Source organism: Cupressus sempervirens, chromosome 1 (genome assembly GCF_028749045.1).
Source record: "Cupressus sempervirens isolate cs-2001-9-10 chromosome 1, ASM2874904v1, whole genome shotgun sequence".
NCBI classification, from domain to species: domain Eukaryota; kingdom Viridiplantae; phylum Streptophyta; class Pinopsida; order Cupressales; family Cupressaceae; genus Cupressus; species Cupressus sempervirens.
In genome coordinates, this window is record NC_143118.1 from 445,623,818 (window position 1) to 445,642,425 (window position 18,608).

The 18,608-nt window shown below is 37.7% G+C and overlaps 1 pseudogene across 1 annotated transcript in view; it reads right to left on the reverse strand.

Annotated features, from left to right (window-relative positions):
* The window catches only part of LOC149578224 (uncharacterized), a 29,965-nt pseudogene that overhangs the window by 8,077 nt on the left and 3,280 nt on the right, over window positions 1-18,608 (reverse strand). The window contains exons 2-5 of the transcript XR_016356053.1: window positions 15,997-16,097; window positions 15,238-15,862; window positions 8,750-8,888; window positions 8,547-8,609 (exon numbers count right to left, since the gene is read on the reverse strand). The product of XR_016356053.1 is annotated as an uncharacterized LOC149578224 (transcript). The remainder of the gene's footprint in view (window positions 1-8,546; window positions 8,610-8,749; window positions 8,889-15,237; window positions 15,863-15,996; window positions 16,098-18,608) is intronic.

An 18,608-nucleotide genomic window follows, 5' to 3' on the forward strand; every position in this document is an offset into this window, starting at 1 on the left:
CCCAAGCTCTGATACCATGTAATAATTTGGTATAGCTTTGATACCATGTAAGAATTTGTTTTAGGGAAAAATCATCCAAGATCAAGGAACTCAAGCACAAGCACAACAGTAGACCAGAAAGAGTATGATTAGAATAACAATATAGTATTCAATTCAATGTGTATTGTAAAAGTACACTAGGAGTGCCTGTATATAAAGGTCTCTCGAATGCTTCTATAATGCCTAGGAATCAACAACATGATAAGTTTTACAAACAAGCACATGTCCACCAAAAGTGGATTATCCTCCATTAAGCACAAGAGTAAGTGTGATGATGTGAGGATAAGCCTACAAAGGTGTAGCACACAAAATTATGTTGTAGACACCATGTGCTTAATTAAGAGTGCTAATAATTGTGTTGTCTACATGACACCTTAATTAATTATGCAAACTCCAGTGTTGTAGACACCATGTGTTGAATTAGGGTTGCTTACTCTAGTATCATCAACATGACAACTCATAAGAGTATGCAAACTCCTAAGTGTCTCACCTAAGAAATAATAAAATAATGCATTGACCTAAGTAAACTTAAGTAATGTGTAAATAGTAAATACTTATTTACACCAACAAGAATGCATGCTAGTTTTCTTATGGTTGCATGTCTTGGTTATTGGAATTAGATTTAATAAGTTGAATTTGAATCGAATTAAGCATACAACTAATTCACCCCCTCAGTTGTATTGGTGGACTCTACTTTCTAACAATTTGTATCAAAGCATCAAAACACACTGTTAAATGTGAGCTTATTAAAAGATTTAATAACCCTGTTAGAAGTGGCCTTGTTAGAGGTTTTAAGAACAAAATGTTAGAATGTTACCTTGATTAAAGGATTTACATATGAGTGTTAAGTCAACCTTGATTAAAGGATTCACATATGACTGTTAAGTCGACCTTGATTAAAGGATTTCAATATTGATACAATGGTTAGTAACATAAGGTTTGATATGAGAAATACAACTCACTTTGCAAATACAGATCACAATTCAGTTCATATGTTGATCCACTGACTAGCCTCCATTGTCATCTCTATTTTGATCTTCTTGGAAAACCTTCAAGCAATCACACTTCAACTCTTCACATCTCTTCTCAGCCTCCTACTCAAGTTCACTAATCAATAGCATCAAAAATTGCTCCAACCTTGTTAAGGTCTTCACCAACTCTGCTAACCTCTCCAAGCTTAGCACTTGTACCTCCTTAAGTAGGTAATTCTGATCTTTTGATGCTTAAACATCACCGTAGATCTTAGGGTTTTGATTAGATTCAACACATACAATGAATCTATCCACCTTTCTTCGTCTTTCTTTTCTAGAAACTTCTCCTTGAATTCTTTCATAGAAATGGTTCAAACATAGTTTCTCTTGAATTAAATGTTCTAGGTCATCCATCCTTATCTTCAACATGCTTTCCATATTTTAAGAAATCAACTGTGTCAACTGGAAATCACGATTTTCTCAAAATATATCAAATGTTGTCCCTTAGCCAACACAATTCTCTAACACTAGGTCATCACTAGATTACTCGATCGCTACTAACAATTTTTTTTGGCACATATACTGAATCTTGGTCAATACTTATGCTCGGTCGACACTATATTTTGCTCAACTTATACTTTCACTTGGTCAACTCTAGCATCACTCAGCTTAAACTTGAAGTTCCTTTTAATCTTCTGGTCTTTTACTCATTTTCTCAGTCAAGCCTATGCATTTGGTCATTCTTTGATCACTTCTTCTAGGCTTCAGTACAACTATCTTCTCCACTTGTATTATGATTAAACAATTATATTATCTATCAAAGTCTAACTAGCCAAGTGCTCATTGTAGTTTTTCATAACTCAACCTTTCTTCTAGGTCCTTTCGTTATATCCTTCTCAAATCCTCTTCATCAATCATCTTGATATGACACTCTATGTAGGAATAGAAAATAGGTGGCATAGCATACTATAAACAACCACAAAATCAAATAACATATGTTAAATCTCATCCAATCTACCATGAAAACTATTAAAAATAAGGAGATTGGAAACAACAAAACCCCCTTTTCAAGTGTAGTTCCCATGTCCTTCTTTCTTCTCAATTGTTGATGTAGCTCCAGTTGCCTATAGTGCACACATAATTGAAAGAAAAAGGCTAATGACAAAGTTATGTGATGAATGTTATCAAGAATACTAGAAGCATGGTTTGGGCGTGATTCAAAAGAATGTGGTTCAAGCCTCCAAAACAGTGCAAAATGGTTCAATTTATAGCCAAAATGCAAGAGGTTAGAAATGAATGAGAAAATGGACATTTGTCATTTCAAGTGTGCAATTTGGCACAATATTCCTTAGAATCTCTATAAAAAATATGACGTAATATACCATATGTAGGATTCTATGAGACATATAAGTCAACATGACCAAAAATAGAAGAGAATCTACGACAAGCCTATGACACATCATAGCCAAGTGTAGACAAGAATCTATGACAAGTGTCGCTTATTATAGTTATGTATAAGAAAGAATATATGCCAAATATGACACACATTAGCCATATGTAGAGAGAGAATCTATGATGCATTATGGTCATGTGTCAGGATTGGGTGGAATTTTGAATTAAAAATGCATAATTCCACTCAAATGGAAATTAGTAGATTAGAAATTAGAAATGGGAAAATATGAATTAGGAAATTAAGAATTCCCATAATTCACAAAGATGGATCAATTAATTAATTGAGAATATTGGTTAGTAAGAATAATTAGCACATTGGGATGAACAAAATGATTGAAATGGCATAGGAATAGATTATAGGTTATCTAATCGTATAGGACAAATTAGTAATGATTGGCCAATTTGATGAAATAAACGTGGGATTACCCTTTTGATTAATTGTGATGATTATGTAGATCGACTAGGATAATGGTGGATAGATCAAAGCCATGATCAAATTGATTGGGTGATTAGGATTGATAGCATGTCAAGGACATATGCCATAGATTAAGGAGATATGACATTTAACTAACGTTGTAAATGTCATAGGATCAAAGTTGATTGATAAAGTTGATCAAAATAACATCAACAAACATCTTCAATGTTATTAAATTGATTGAATAAGGCCACGATCAAACACTAAGGGACTCGACAATGTTGATAATTAGATGATAAAGATGACAGATTGACCTAGTGCCAATGGACATGGCAGTGCCGAGGTCTAATTTGATAGGTTTTATAGATTCAAAAGGTACTTAGGGACATCAAAATGTTTAGGAATGGATAAGTGTTTACTGATTAGGGATATTTGACATGTTTTGGATTGATTAGGATTGACTCAATTTGGTTTTGGGTTGATTTGGGATGGTTTTGGGTTGATTAGAAAGTATTCTGATGATATTGAAATGATTTAGTGTTGATTAGATGAGATTCTGATGATGTTGAAATGATTTAGAGTCGGTTTTGAAAATTTTAGATAAAATAGGAACCGGTTATGAAATGATCAGCAGTTGATTTGAAAGGGGGTGTGAATGATGAAGAACATGTTAAAATATGTTCGAATGATGATCAAATTTGGCCAAAATATCAAAATTAGTGAAATAAGAAAATGGGATGTGTTAGTATGAAAATGTTTTGAAACAATAAACATGAACCATTTTTAGTGTCTACATTTTCCCCCTCTTTGATACAATGTAATTTAGAGTGTTGTATCAACGAATAACTAATGAGAAAGCCAAAAACAACATGCCCTAGTAGGGGTGGTATATATGCGTGCCCCTTGAGAAATTAACTGAAAAATGTATATGATAGGTCAACAACATAGATAGGAATCCATAACGATTGACGAATTGAGAATTAGAGCTCAAATGCAAAAGTTATGGGATCTAGAGTGCAAAAAAATCACGACCAACACATAAGAGGCCTCTTGCACATCCATCTAGGCAGAAAAAGGGCTATAAAAGGGCTTGGAGAGGATTTTGGAGGTCATTTTTACCCTCTCATTTGGGAGAAAAGAGCTCTAGAGCAAGGAAGATGGATAGGTGACCAAGGGAGAAACATCACACAGAATGAGTGTGTACCTAGTAGCGATGGGTAGATGTAGGACCACTAGTGAGTATATCAAGTCCTCTCTGTGTGTTTTTATGTTTTTTACACATTTCTAGGTTAGATAGGGGTCAAATGGGGGTCAAAGAAGGCCCCAAAGCAATTTTGGGCGGTAGCCTACCCCAAGTGCACCCAAAATGCACCCAAGTGTGCCTAGGGAAAATTGGTAAGCCCAACTGCACACCTTAATGTGTCGATAGCTTGAAATAGGGAAAATAGACTCCAAATGACTCCAAATTTGGTGTGCATGCTCAAAACCCTAGGAAGAAGTCAAAACTTCGATCAACCTAGTCAAACATGGTCAAATGTAGTCAAATCTAGGTCAAACTTAGGTCAAACTTGGTAGAAAGCCATGGAAAGTTGACAAAAGGTGTATGATCATGCAGGAGGACATTCCTTTGTTGAGGACAAGGGGACATAGGCACATAAAGCCTATCATTACATCATAGGATAACTTCCAGTGAGTGGGAGATATTAGTTGGGCTTGAGCTATACCACATTACCTTTATGCTTGAGATTATGAGTAACAGGGGCTTGTTGAAAACATTGATAGAGAGATGGTACTTGGAGACGAGTTCCTTCCATCTACGAAATGGGGAGGCTATTGTGACCTTAGAGGATGTATGGCATATCCTTTAGATTCTTTTGCATAGGGAGTTGGAAGGGACCCCATGACAGGGCAGGCTATGCTACATCAGATGTTTAGATGCGGGGATGCAAAGTTAGGCATAAGAGATTATGAGATAGGATGGGAGGTGCTAGTAGCTCGACATGAGTGCCGCATTGTAGTGATATAATGGGTGGTGGGTGGTTTATTAATTCTAGATAGGAGATGACATGGGTTCCCTATGGAATGGGGCAAGGTGTTAGAGCGGATGGTGATGGACAAGACAATGTTTTCATGGGGACCATGCATGCTCGAGATGTTATACTATTACTTCCACCAGGTTTCTTAGAGGCATATTGTCCTTTAGTACTAGGGTCACATTACTAGAGATCTAGGCATATGAGCACATCGTAGTATTCAAACATCTTGTGGAGAGAGAGCTTGTGAAGGACATGCCATATGCATACATCTATGGAGGGGCATTAGTGCAGGGACCTTTGGGATACACATTTTACTTCAGACATCAACTGGACACCTTTAAATAGTTCATATGGAGGCCATATAGAGATTTCCCTTGGAAAGGGGATGATGAGATCCACCTACCATAATTGCAAATGAAACAATGCGATGTTGCAATCACTGGCTATCTTAACTATCATGTACTCTTCATAGTTTCACAACTCAAAATCTTTGTTTATGGCTTAATCGTGTGACGATGTGATCCATTAACTTTACTGATTTGGCCATTTATCGCCTTTTCACAACTATTTAATCTTAGGTTAACTTTAACTCTACGAAGCTATGAATACATAGTTTCACTCCCTTGTAAACCTAACTTTGGGTCAACTTTAATTGATTGCAAAGTAGCGATGACTTGTAATCTTACTGTTGTAATTACCCTTTTCACACCTTCACAGCCTTCTTTGAGAGTCAACATTAACACCTTGCGACACTGCGAAAACTGCATAAAAGACTATTATCCTGTTTTGTAGCTTCTTGACCAAAGAATTTAATTGCTACTGAGACCGTGCAACCACATGATAACTATTTGACTTAACTGTTGCTTAATACCTCTCACAAGCTTGCAACTTAAGATTTTAACCTAACATTTAACCTTGTGATGGTGCGATCATAAGCTTTTGCTCCTTTGCAACCTTAACCTCAGGTCAAGTTTAATTGCCAACGATGATGGGATGAAGGACTTTCACTGCTTCGCCTCTTTAACTAGAAGTCAGCCCTAACTCCTTGCATTGATGCGAAAGCTCAGATCTTAATTGCTTTGGTTAGCTCTTTATCGCAACTTCACTGCCTTAAAATACTTAAGAGCACTTATAATTCCATCTTAAAACACCATCCGTCGATTTGATCCCCATCTAACTATTGTGACATGTCCTTTAGAGTATTTGACTCTTCAACTTGCAAACGTGGATACTTAGATTTAATCTGCACTGTCAATTACATTTCAATAGGGTCTTTTGCCACCTTTAACCAAGTTTTTCCCCATTGCTAGATATTTGAGTTCTTACTATGCATCAGATTTGAATGCTCTTCGTTCTAACTTGTTTCCATGATCTACATCATATCCTCTGGCCTTGATATCAATGTTCTCTGCTGCCTTTTGCTCTGAATGTAAGTGTGATCTTCTTTTCAAATGCATCCTGTCTTCACCATGAACACTTGATCAAAGCATTATGGTTTCAGAACAACTTCCCTCTCATCTAGGAAATGTATAAACTTACCCTCCCTTTCCTAATCACTTAATATGAGCGAATGCATTAGACTGCTTTTGAATGCCCACCTAGGTGCACACAAAGGGATAGATGAGAGGAGAAGTTCCTTAAGGGCAATCTAGACACGACATGACATCACATTGACTCAACCCTAATCCTAGAAGTTTGAAAAATATAGGGGGACTGAAATCATGACAACACATTCATCCTTTTGCTTTGATAATATGCAAATATCTTCTTGACATGCTTCAAATCCAACTTAATATGTCTGCTAACATTCTTCAGGCATCCAATTTTGTACACTGAATTATTTAAGAATCTAATCTGATCTATATCTTAACAGCCATAAAAATATGTTTTTAATGTTCACAAATATAATCCTGTGAAATTCTGTAAATCTACAGTGGATATCATTGTTTCAGAGTTGTATGGAGTCTTAAATTTGATATTTATACATAAATCGCGGAATGAAAGATTTTATATTCTTTGCATAAACTATGCATGTAGGTGCTACGATTTCTTGGAGTTATTTCCTTAATTTCATACAATCTGTGAAATCTCCTGAACAAACTTCACCTGGACATAACTATTAATTATGTTCTTCAACTTAACTCCATGCTTCTAGAAATGTTTTATAAATGCAATAAAAATTCAACCTTATTGGGATAAAACAGGAAATTTTCATCTATTTGCATTTTGATATTTTCACAGGAGTGGGTTCTGGTAATGAGGATTTCTTAGCTGTAGACATTGATGGTATGAAATATCATGTACCAGGGGGGCGTATAAATTTGAAGTCTGCCTTTTGTCCAGTTATCATTATGGATGAGTCCTCTTGCCATCTAATCCTAATAAACGATTGTGGATTCAGTTTACGAGGCCTGCAAGGAGTTAATTTTCCATGCATATATCTGTATGTTTATTCTTCATTGGTCTTCCCTACAATGGTAGATGAGGAATGAGATGTAGCCTAAGAGTTGTTGTTATGCAGACAAAGATAAAAGCAACTCTAATCACTGGATATTCTGATTGAGAATAATATTTAGGCTCAGAAAATGTGATTATCAAGGAATTATTTAAAACATTTCACATGCCTTGTCTATCTTTCTGCACTTTAGTCTTTAAAGTACAAGAGCCAGTGTAATGACACAAAATTTTGAAGAAATGCAATGTACAATGTATAGAGTTTGTGAACAAGAATGTAGTAAGTTTAACATATGGAGGTGGTCTGACGTCTACTATTCATTATATGTGAAGACGGCTTTGATAGCCATTTCATTTATAGCATCAGCAGTAGCTGGGATCCATTCAATACTAGATAATTCTGCTAAAAAATTCTCACAAACAGCAGAAAATGGAAATTATTGTTAAAATTCAATAAAGAAGAATTATGCAAAATTTCTCTTTCGACGATTTCTAACAGAGATGAATGTATGCCAGCATGAAAGACATAAAGGGATTGAATTGTAGAGATTCTGGCTCTTCTCTTGTGTGTAAAGTGCAAACAGAACTCCATATTTAGAGAAGGGAGTATCCCATTAATTTCCACAACTACAACTGAATAGCAGGTGATAAGTCTCTCATAAATTTCTCTGCTGATCAATGTTAATAATCTGAAAGCTACTACTTGCAATGTCTCGCAAAGCGCACAGCAATTATTTTCACTTTTGAGGGAGGGACCCTTCACAGTACTGAGTTGCTTCTTTTCTACTACTGTTCAATCAAGCTACAAAATAGTTGCAGGAATGCACTAAGAATCTTGTTTGAAAATATACCAGTCAGACTAGTGTAATGGATTTGGTTGCTTCCGAATTACCTTGATAGAGAATTGGAGAGGTGCTAATATGTTAGTGCAGCTGCCACCTAGAGGATGCGTTGACTATACACAACCCCACAACCTTCAAGATGTAGGTTCCTGATAAAAGAAGAGTTGGGCCTGCTTATTGTCTCAAGATTGATTGGAAAACCATTCCACCACATTCTTGGCATGTTTTTGATGTATTTATCTAAATGGATGATTAATTTAAAATTATTTTGAAAAAGTTAAAAGAGATTGAATGTAAACTGGACAAGCGTTTGACTACTTGTCAATCATTATTATACCAAGAGACGTTCTAGAATGGCATCAAAGATATCATTGGTACCATTATTATCCCGAGATATATTCTATAATGACATCAAAGATGCCATTAATAGCACTTAATAGTAAGAATCACCTTGCAATAACTTAAATCAAAGCCTCAAATTTCCATTAGAATGTTCTGAAAGTGTATCTAATGTGGAAGGTCTAATAGTGCCCCAAGAACCTCATTGATGCAGGCTTTGACTATCATTCCAAAGCAAAGAATATCATCATTAGGACAAACAACACCAAGATTTGGATCAATCCACTTTTTAAGTTTCACTTCTTTGTCTCTCCCTTCCATTAGGGGTTTAATTGGGGTTCAAAGATGATGGGACCAACCCAAGAACAGAATGGACACAACAGAAAAAGGAAAATTGTATTAATTGAAAAATAAGCTAGTACATTCAGTACAGAGAAAATAAACTTCAAAACATGCCCTAAGGGCTTACAATAACATAAATGTGGAGATAATTTCTCCTTTCAGTACCTCCTCTCAAACTCCACTCCGAACTGCCTTTTACAATGCCAGAAATCTCCTTAAATAGACCCCGGAGGGTTAAGGACTAGGAGTACATTCTAGAAAGTGCTAGTAGGCATCCACCGACCAAATAGAAGGTTCCAGAAGCTGCGTTAGAAGTCGGTGCAAATCTAGAAGAATCCAAAAATGGTAACCGAACTTTCGGGAGGCATAACTTTTGAACCGTAGCTCCGATTGACGAACCGTTTACATTTTCAAAAAGCTCTCGAAGTGCTCTATAGCCCTATGGACCAGCTTCGCTCGTCTCCCATTTTTTGGCCCTTTTCAAAGTCATTTAATGCCCCTAACCTGACTTTGAAGCATTCTTAGGAGGTCTCCAAAACTCGAAAAACTGCAATAATTTTCAAACCGTGGGGCCTTTTGACCTGATTCTTTTTCTAGAATGCTCTAAATTACAATTACATTCATCTGGCCAATTCACACCTTCTAGTTTACCAAAATGATGGCCCAATTACATGCTCCTATTTTTTTTAGAATTTTCTAGCACACTAATAGTGGAATTGTGAGAGTTGGAACCTTTATTTGACCCAAATGTGTATCCAAAATTGAAAACACATGTAACAAAAACTAAGTCTAAGTATATTTTTTTGGCTGACACAGGATTGCCTTTATACCTCTGGATGCTCCTGCATCAGACACCCAAGGTAGATTGAAAAGTGACCCTGTCACTTTATGAATGGTAGAGGAAATCCCAAATGGGAAACCTCAGCTGCTGAAATCCAAGTTGAGTCCTTGATCGGTCGTCCTTTCCATTTGACCAAATACTCTTCATATTGTCTGTTTCTGGTACTCCTACCCACACGACGATCTAGAATGTCTTCTATCTCCTCCTTCTTAGAAGTAGGAATCGGACATGGCTCTAACACCAGTTCCTCATCTGCACCATCATCATGATACTCTGTTAAATCTGCAATGTTGAAAATGGGAGAAATGTGAATACCATCTGGCAGCTCCACTTCATATGCTTTTTCTGAGTCATGTTTTTTCAAAATTTTGCAAGGGTCAAATTTCTTCATTTTCAGCTTGTTGTAAGTACCAGCTGGAAATCTTTCTTTTCGTAAGTGCACCATGACTAGATCCCCTATTTGAAATTCCTTATGTCTTCTCCTTTGATCAGCCGTAGCTTTATACTCTTGATTCATCTTGGTAATATGTGCCTGAACCTCCTCATGTAGACGCTTGATATGTTCAGCAAATTCTTCCGCTTCAGCACTTGTCCTCTCCCCTTGCTCTATCTTTCTCAATTCTGGTGCAGTCCTTGGGCTATTCCCATATACAATTTGGAATGGTGATTTTCTAGTACTCCTATTTATAGAGTTATTATAAGAAAACTCTGCTTGTGGTAGAATCAAATCCCATCCCTTGGGCTTATCCCCAACTAAACATCTCAGCAAATTGCCCAGACTTCTGTTTACCACTTCTGTTTGGCCGTCAGTTTGTGGGTGATGCGCGGAACTGAATTTCAAGTCTATTCTCAACTTTTTTCACAATGTCCTCCAGAAATACCCCACAAATTTAGTATCTTTGTCAGAAACTATACTCCTTGGGAGACCATGTAGTCTTACCACCTCTTTGAAAAACAAGTCTGCAATATGGACAGCATCATGAGTTTTGTGGCATGGAATGAAATGTGCCATTTTGGAGAACCTATCAACCACCACGAATACTGAGTCATTACCCCTTTGTGTCCTTGGTAATCCAAGAACAAAATCCATACTTATGTCCTCCCATGGCCTTAATGGAACAGGCAATGGCTGATATAGGCCAGTATTGTGACTAAACCCCTTGGCAACTTGACAAACCTGGCAACTCTATACAAACTTCTTCACATCCTGTGAAATTTGAGTCCAAAAATAATGTTCTCTAAGAATGGCAATGGTCTTATCTCGACCAAAATGTCCTGCCATCCCTCCACTGTGTTTCTCCTTAATCAGATTTTCCCTCATGTAACTCCTTGGAATGCACAATTGACTACCCTTGAACAACATGCCATCCTGAATCAAATAGTCTAACCACTTGGTTCTATCTACAGCAACATGCTCTTTACAAGCTTTCCATGCTTCAGCAAAATCAGGATCCTCGGGGTACAAATTCTTGAGTTCATCAAACCTAACTACTTCAACCTGCATTACTGTAAGCAACAATTGTGTCCTACTTAGTGCATCTGCAACCCTGTTAGATTTTCCACTTCTATGCTTCAACACAAATGTATAGCTCTGCAAGAACTCTACCCACTTCATATGCCTCTGATTCAATTTACCTTTGCTATTTAGGTACTATAATGGCTGATGATCAGTATACAAAACAAATTCCTTTGGCAATAAATAATGCCTCCATTTCTTTAAGGCCTAAACTATTGCATAGAACTCTTGATTATAAACAAAATACTTCTTCTTTGCATCATTCAATTTTTCACTAAAATATGCAATAGGCTTACCTTCTTGGCTTAATACAGCTCCAATAGTACTGCCACTAGCATCACAATCCACCTGGAACACTTTTCTAAAATCTGGAAGTGCCAACACAGGCTGTTCTGTCACCTTCTTCTTCAGTAATTCAAAACTTCTTGCAGCTGCTGCAGTCCATTTGAACTCTTTTCTATCCCCTCTTATTGTATCAGTTAGGGGTGCACATATGCCACTGAAATTCTTAATAAACTTCTTGTAGAAACTAACCAGACTATGAAATGATCTTACCTCAGTAGCAGACCTTGGAGTAGGCCATTCCAGGATGGCTTTTACCTTCTCTAGATCCATTTTGAGACCTTCAGGTGATATAACAAACCCCAAACAGACTAACTCCCTTTTTGCAAAGATACACTTCTTCAGATTAATTAACAGTTTCTCTTCCCTTAGCCTTTCAAGGACACTACGAATATGCAATAAATGTTCTTCCAAAGTTTTGCTGAAAATTAAAATATCATCCAAATAAACAATAACAAATTTCCCCAAGAACTTCTTAAGTACCTCATTCATGAGCCACATGAAGGTGCTTGGGGTGTTCGTCAATCCAAAGGGCATGACTAACCACTCATAAAGACCCTCCTTGGTCTTGAAGGCTGTTTTCCACTCATCTCCTTCTCGAATCCGTATCTAATGATAGCCACTCTTGAGATCTATCTTTGTGAAGTATTGAGCTCTACTCAAGCAGTCCATAAGATCATCCATCCTTGGCAAAGGAAACTGGTACTTGATGGTTATCCTATTTATAGCTCGAGAATCTGTACACATCCTCCACTCTCCATGCTTCTTTGGTGCAAGTACTGCAGGTACTGCACATGGACTCAGGCTCTCTCGAATCAAGCCCTTCCTCAACAGCTCCTGAACCTGTCTATTTAGTTCCTCTGTTTCAGCAGGAGCCATCCTATGAGCAACCTTGTTAGGCAAACTAGCTCCTGGAATCAGATCTATCTGATGACTGATTTGCCTTACTGGTGGCAATCCATCTGGAACATTATCAGAGATAATATCTCCAAATTCCCCTAGCAAATCTGAAACTTCAAGTGGTATTTCACTACTACCTTCTTTATCTTTCCTAGGAATCAAAGCATAGCACATATGCTGATGTTTCATGCCATCTAAAAACTTCCTTTCATCAACAAGACAAATCCTAGCACTGCTACATACCTTTTCACCTTCCTTTTTCATGGGCTTCAATTTGTGGCAAACTCCATCCTTTGTCAGAGAGTATGTGTTTGCATGTCCATCATGTACTGTATGTCTATCAAACTGCCATGGTCTACTCAACAATAGATGGCAAACATCCATCAAAATAACATCACAGAGAACTTCATCATGGTAACTCCCAATTTTAAATTTCACTAAACACTGTTCACTTACTAGGACCTTATGATCATCTTTTACCCAAGCAATCCGATAGGGCTGGGGATGTTTTTCCCTCTTGAGCTTCAGCTTAGAGACCATCTCTTCTAATACCAAGTTATCAGTGCTACCACCATCAATGATCACGTCACAACATTTATCCTCACACTTGCATCTGGTACGAAACAAACTCCTCCGTTGTCCTGGCTCAATTTCACCAGTTAGTAGGACTCTTTCATTTACCAAGGTTTTTCCTCTTTCTGCATCCTTTGAATGTGATGATTGTGCATCCTCATCCACATGAGCAACCCTAGCTTGGCCCTTAGCTCTCCTATCTGTCCTTCCTTGTTGTTGAGGGCATTCAAAGGCACGATGACCTTCTTCATTGCAATGGAAACAGGTACCACGGAAGCCTCCTCTTTCTTGTCCACGTCCTCTACCTCTTCCTCTCTGATTTCCAAAGTCTTGATCATAGAGCGGTTGAAACCCCCATTCCTATGGTTCCTGCTAGTACCCATATCTTCATTTTTCTTTTGGGTTTCATTGCGGCCTCCAGATGATCTACCGCTTCCCCTTCCTCCTTGACCGCGCCCTCTTTGTCTTCCTTCAAACCTTTTATTCAGCTTCTCTTCAACTCGTAGGGCAAACTGGTCTGCCTCTTCAACGCTGGTCATTCTTACCAGACTTAATTCCTCTTGGATGCTAGGTCGCAACCCATTGATATAACGAGCAACCTTCTCCTTATTTGCTTCTGCATGCCCTGCTCTAATCAAGAGTCGGTAGAACTCCTCTGTATATTCTTGGACTGATCTTCCTGCTTGCTTTAACCCATGCATCTTCTTAAACAAATCAAGCTCGTAGTCCATAGGAATGAACTGCTTCTTCAATTTGTCCACCATGCGATCCCACCTTGTGATCTTCTCCTTTCCTCTTCTATTTCTTTCCAATTGGACCTCTTGCCACCAGATTTTGGCATGGCCTTTTAGTTTGGCCTTTGCAAACTTAACCCTATCTGGGTCCCTGATATCCTCATACTCAAAGTATTCTTCCAGTTCATTGATCCAATCGATCAACTCATCTGGTTTCAGATTTCCTGAAAATACACCCACTTCAATTGTAGGTCTTTTCCCAAACTTAGTAATGGCCCTAAAAAGCCTTTCCTCTGCATGATTCAGAACTTCTCCGTCAAATTCCCCTTTTAGTCCAATTTCGTCTTTTTCGTTGTCATCTTCACTTTCATCACCTGCGGCCACAATTGTTCCTCTACGGAGCTCCTCCTGCAATGCTTGTACCTGCCTTTGGAGGGCTCTAACCTCCTCAGGATTAATAGCTCTGGCCCTTTCGCCACGCTCTCTTCATGGAGGCATCTTTTAACTCAAACCCACAACCACACAGTCCTGGTGCAAACTGCCTCACAGTCGACGCTCTGTCTACACACTCAGGAAAACTAGCTCTGATACCACTTGATGGGGACCCAACCCAAGAATAGAATGGACACAACAGAAAAAGGAAAATTGTATTAATTAAAAAATAAGCTAGTACATTTAGTACAGAGAAAATAAACTTCAAAACATGCCCTAAGGGCTTACAATAGCATAAATGTGGAGATAATTTCTCCTTTTAGTACCTCCTCTCAAACTCCACTCTAAACTGCCTTTTACAATGCCAGAAATCTCCTTAAATAGACCCCGGAGGGTTAAGGACTAGGAGTACATTCTAGAAAGTGCTAGTAGGCATCCACCGACCAAATAGAAGGTTCCAGAAGCTGCGTTAGAAGTCGGTGCAAATCTAGAAGAATCCAGAAACAGTAACCGAACTTCCGGGAGGCATAACTTTTGAACCGTAGCTCCGATTGACGAACCGTTTACATTTCCGGAAAGCTCTCAAAGTGCTCTATAGCCCTATGGACCAGCTTTACTCGTCCCCCATTTTTTGGCCCTTTTGGAAGTCATTTAATGCCCCTAACCTGACTTTGAAGCATTCTTAGGAGGTCTCCAAAACCCGAAAAAATGCAATAACTTTCAAACCGTGGGGCCTTTTGACCTGATTCTTTTTTTGGAATGCTCTAAATTACAATTACATTCATCTGGCCAATTCACACCTTCTAGTTTACCAAAATGATGGCCCAATTACATGCTCCTATTTTTTCGAAATTTTTTAGCACACTAATAGTGGAACTGTGAGAGTTGGAACCTTTATTTGACCCAAATGGGTATCCAAAAATGAAAACACATGTAACAAGAACTAAGTCTAAGTATATTTTTTTGGGTGACACAGAATTGCCCTTATACCTCTGGATGCTCCTGCATCAAAAGAAGACCTACCCTCCCTACTAATGGAACTCCCCCTTCACACACTATGGGTTCTTTTCCAGAAGTCAGCTCTAGTAGCATATCTTCAAACACAAACACATCAAGCTTGCGGGTCACCAGTCCTTCTGCAACATATTCTGGGGCCATGTATCTGTGTGCACTGGCTTGTCAGAACATTTATCCCTGATTTCACTGTTTCAAAATTCACAATTTTGGTCCTGAAAATTCTGTCCAAGAGATTAAATTTTTTTACATCTTTGTGCATAATGCTAGGGGTTGTATATTCATGAATGTATTGAAGTTACTTGCAAAATCCAAGGCAATTTGCAATTTGATCTTCCATGAAAAAAATGTAGAACTCAAAGTAGAAGCATTCCACTTTCAAATAAATTCAGGTGTATGGAGCCAGCAATCGAGAGAACAATTCTCTGCAAAGCCATAGGCTAAGAAAGATTTGTCTTTTGAACTGATACAAAATGCTTCCAGTTTCACCAAGTTACTCTATGGTTTACCTTCTGCAAAAGCTTCAGTTCTTCAGAAACTTCTCTCTTCATTTGATTTATGGCATAAACCTTACCATCTAAAGTACTTTTGTAAACAGAGCCCTCTATGTTACAGAGATGGTTGAATTAAATATACAAAACTACAAATTCACGAGACTATTAAGATCCCTGTACAAAATATAGAAGATGACTTGTTTGATATACTTCTAAAACATGTGACAGCACCCACTAAATATTTATAAGAAAATCCCCACCTCGAAATCAGAACCTTTCTGTGGTGATTTGTCATAGCAAGTCAAAGAGTTCTGTATATTATACAGCCTTAATATACATATGACTCCATTAACACAGCAAACTGCGGAAACAAAAGAAACAGCTCCCAAACAGACAGCCCTTAACAAGAAAGACATCCCTATAGGGAAATATCTTGCAGGTAGGCTAACATTAGCCCATAATCCAGAGAATTATGAGAGTAAAAATATTAGAGATAGAGAGATGCATATTCTGGATTTGATTGTGTGCCATATTTTTGCATCAACATTTTGAATCACACTCGGTGATTGATCATCAGGATGAGAAAAGCTAGAGGATGGATCACTGAGTGTGATTCAAAATATTGATTAAAAAATATGACACACAATCGAATCCAGAATATGCATCACTCTACCATGACTGACTGTAGAAATCTATTCATCTTAATGAAATTAGAGATGTTATGATAGTAACCAGAATATAACTAAATCAAATAATGATGGCTCAAGAATACAAAACAATCAGAACCTACACAAAATATATCCCAGGAAAAACCCTTTTCACTGAGGGAAACAACCAGCCCACCACAAACAAAATATTTTATTAGAAAGCAAAACTGATTACAAAAATGTTCTGCCCCTTTGAATAATTCAGATGCTCAAGTATCATAGAGAGATCTGAGCTTATACAAACAATAGAGAAATCTGCTTGAAGAAACTACCATGTACATGCATCTCAGAAGGTACATCCTTTTGTTGTTCTTAGAAATAGAACCAATACTGATACATGAATATGAAGCAGATATATCGTTCCTCTTCATAAAAACAGAACGCCTTGTACAAAAATGACCAGTCCAATAAAGACGAAAAAGACAACAACGTGATATCGTTCTCATCATCGTTGAATGAACAGAATGGAATTAATCGAAATGTCTTAGTTTGCCATTACAATGTAAACGGCTTTTTATTAATTAAAAGTCTATGACCAAGAGAACGGACGTAGAGAATGCACAACCATTAAGAAAAACACAGCCTTAAACAAAATAAAGACTCCTGGCAATATCAATATGATAGAAGGTTATGCTGGCAACAGAGATACCAAGTTATCATCTATGTGCACTCCAAGTGTGATCATGAGTGATGCTGTCGATAAGGAACATATGCATGATCATAAGGTAAACATACGAGTGATAGGAAGAAGAATGGAGAGTAAGAGAGCTGTCACCAAACATTTACTTGAGCGCATGATACCAGGGATGCACAACGCGGGCATAAGAGAAATTACTGCAGATGATTCCTACCAAATATCATAGACACAACACCATACTGCAAAATGGTAGTGACAGATAAGTAAAGAGATACACACACCATACAACAGCAACAAAGAATCTTAGACAAGAGCAACAAAGAACCTTAGAGAAGAGCATGCAGATCTATATCACAGCTACTAGGAATTGAACACTCCCTCTTAGCAAGAGAGATCTTCAAAGTGCCATCTTTTGACAAGTGCACATAGCTGCAGTAAAAATTATATCAGTAATACACATCTAATCATAGATTGTCATCTCATTATAACAATGTTCACCATAGCTACTCTTAGCAAGTGAGTCATAAGGAATAAAACATTTATGTAATCACATTCATGACATCCACCATGCTTACTCGCAGAGTGAGGATTGAAGGATTTACCCTCAAACTTCTCTCTTAGACAAGAACCCATTAATCACTGAAATGGGATTCTCTCTCAGCAAGAGAATCATTTTCCACCAAGCCAAGCTTATTCCAGAAGTAGCAGAACTTGACTCTCAGAAGAGGCTTGGTAAGTATATCTGCAATCTGCTCCTCCATATAAGTGTATTTAAGCTCAATAGCTTTCCTTTGAACCATATCCCTTAAATAGTGGTATTTAATCCCCACATGTTTTGACCTATCATGAATCCTGAATTGACTGAAAGTTTTACATAGCTTTGGTTGTCAAACAAGATCATAGAAGGTTTCAAATGCTGTCCAAAAAGATCTACAAGAAGTTTGCGAAACCACATAGCTTCTTTTGCAGCCATACATGCTAGAACATACTCTGCTTTAGCTGTACTCTATGCCACACAAGATTGCTTTTTGCAACACCAAGAAATCGTGGCTGAGCCTAGGCTGAAACAACATCCTGAAGTACTCTTCCTGTCAGGTACATGCTGCCCAATCTAGATTAGAGAATCCTTGTAAGTTCAGCTCAATATCTGAGGAGTATTTTAGTCAGTATCCTACTGTACCACGGACATATTTCAATATATGTTTGGCTGTGGCAAGATGAATCTGTATTGGTTCGCACATGAACTGATTCAATGTATTAACTGCATAACATATATCAGATCTTGTGTTGACCAAGTACATTAAAAAGCTAATAAACTGCCTATACATAGTAGGATCAACTAAATCTGATACACCAACGTCCTCGTGTATATTTTTCAGATTTGCTTCCATAGGAATAACCACGGATTGCACATTAGCATTTTACCAATGAGATCATCATCACCGGTAAGAAACAAATCATCAACATAAAGTGCAAGAATCAACACCTTGTCGTTGTTTACCTTGAAGTATAGATTTGGATCAGCATC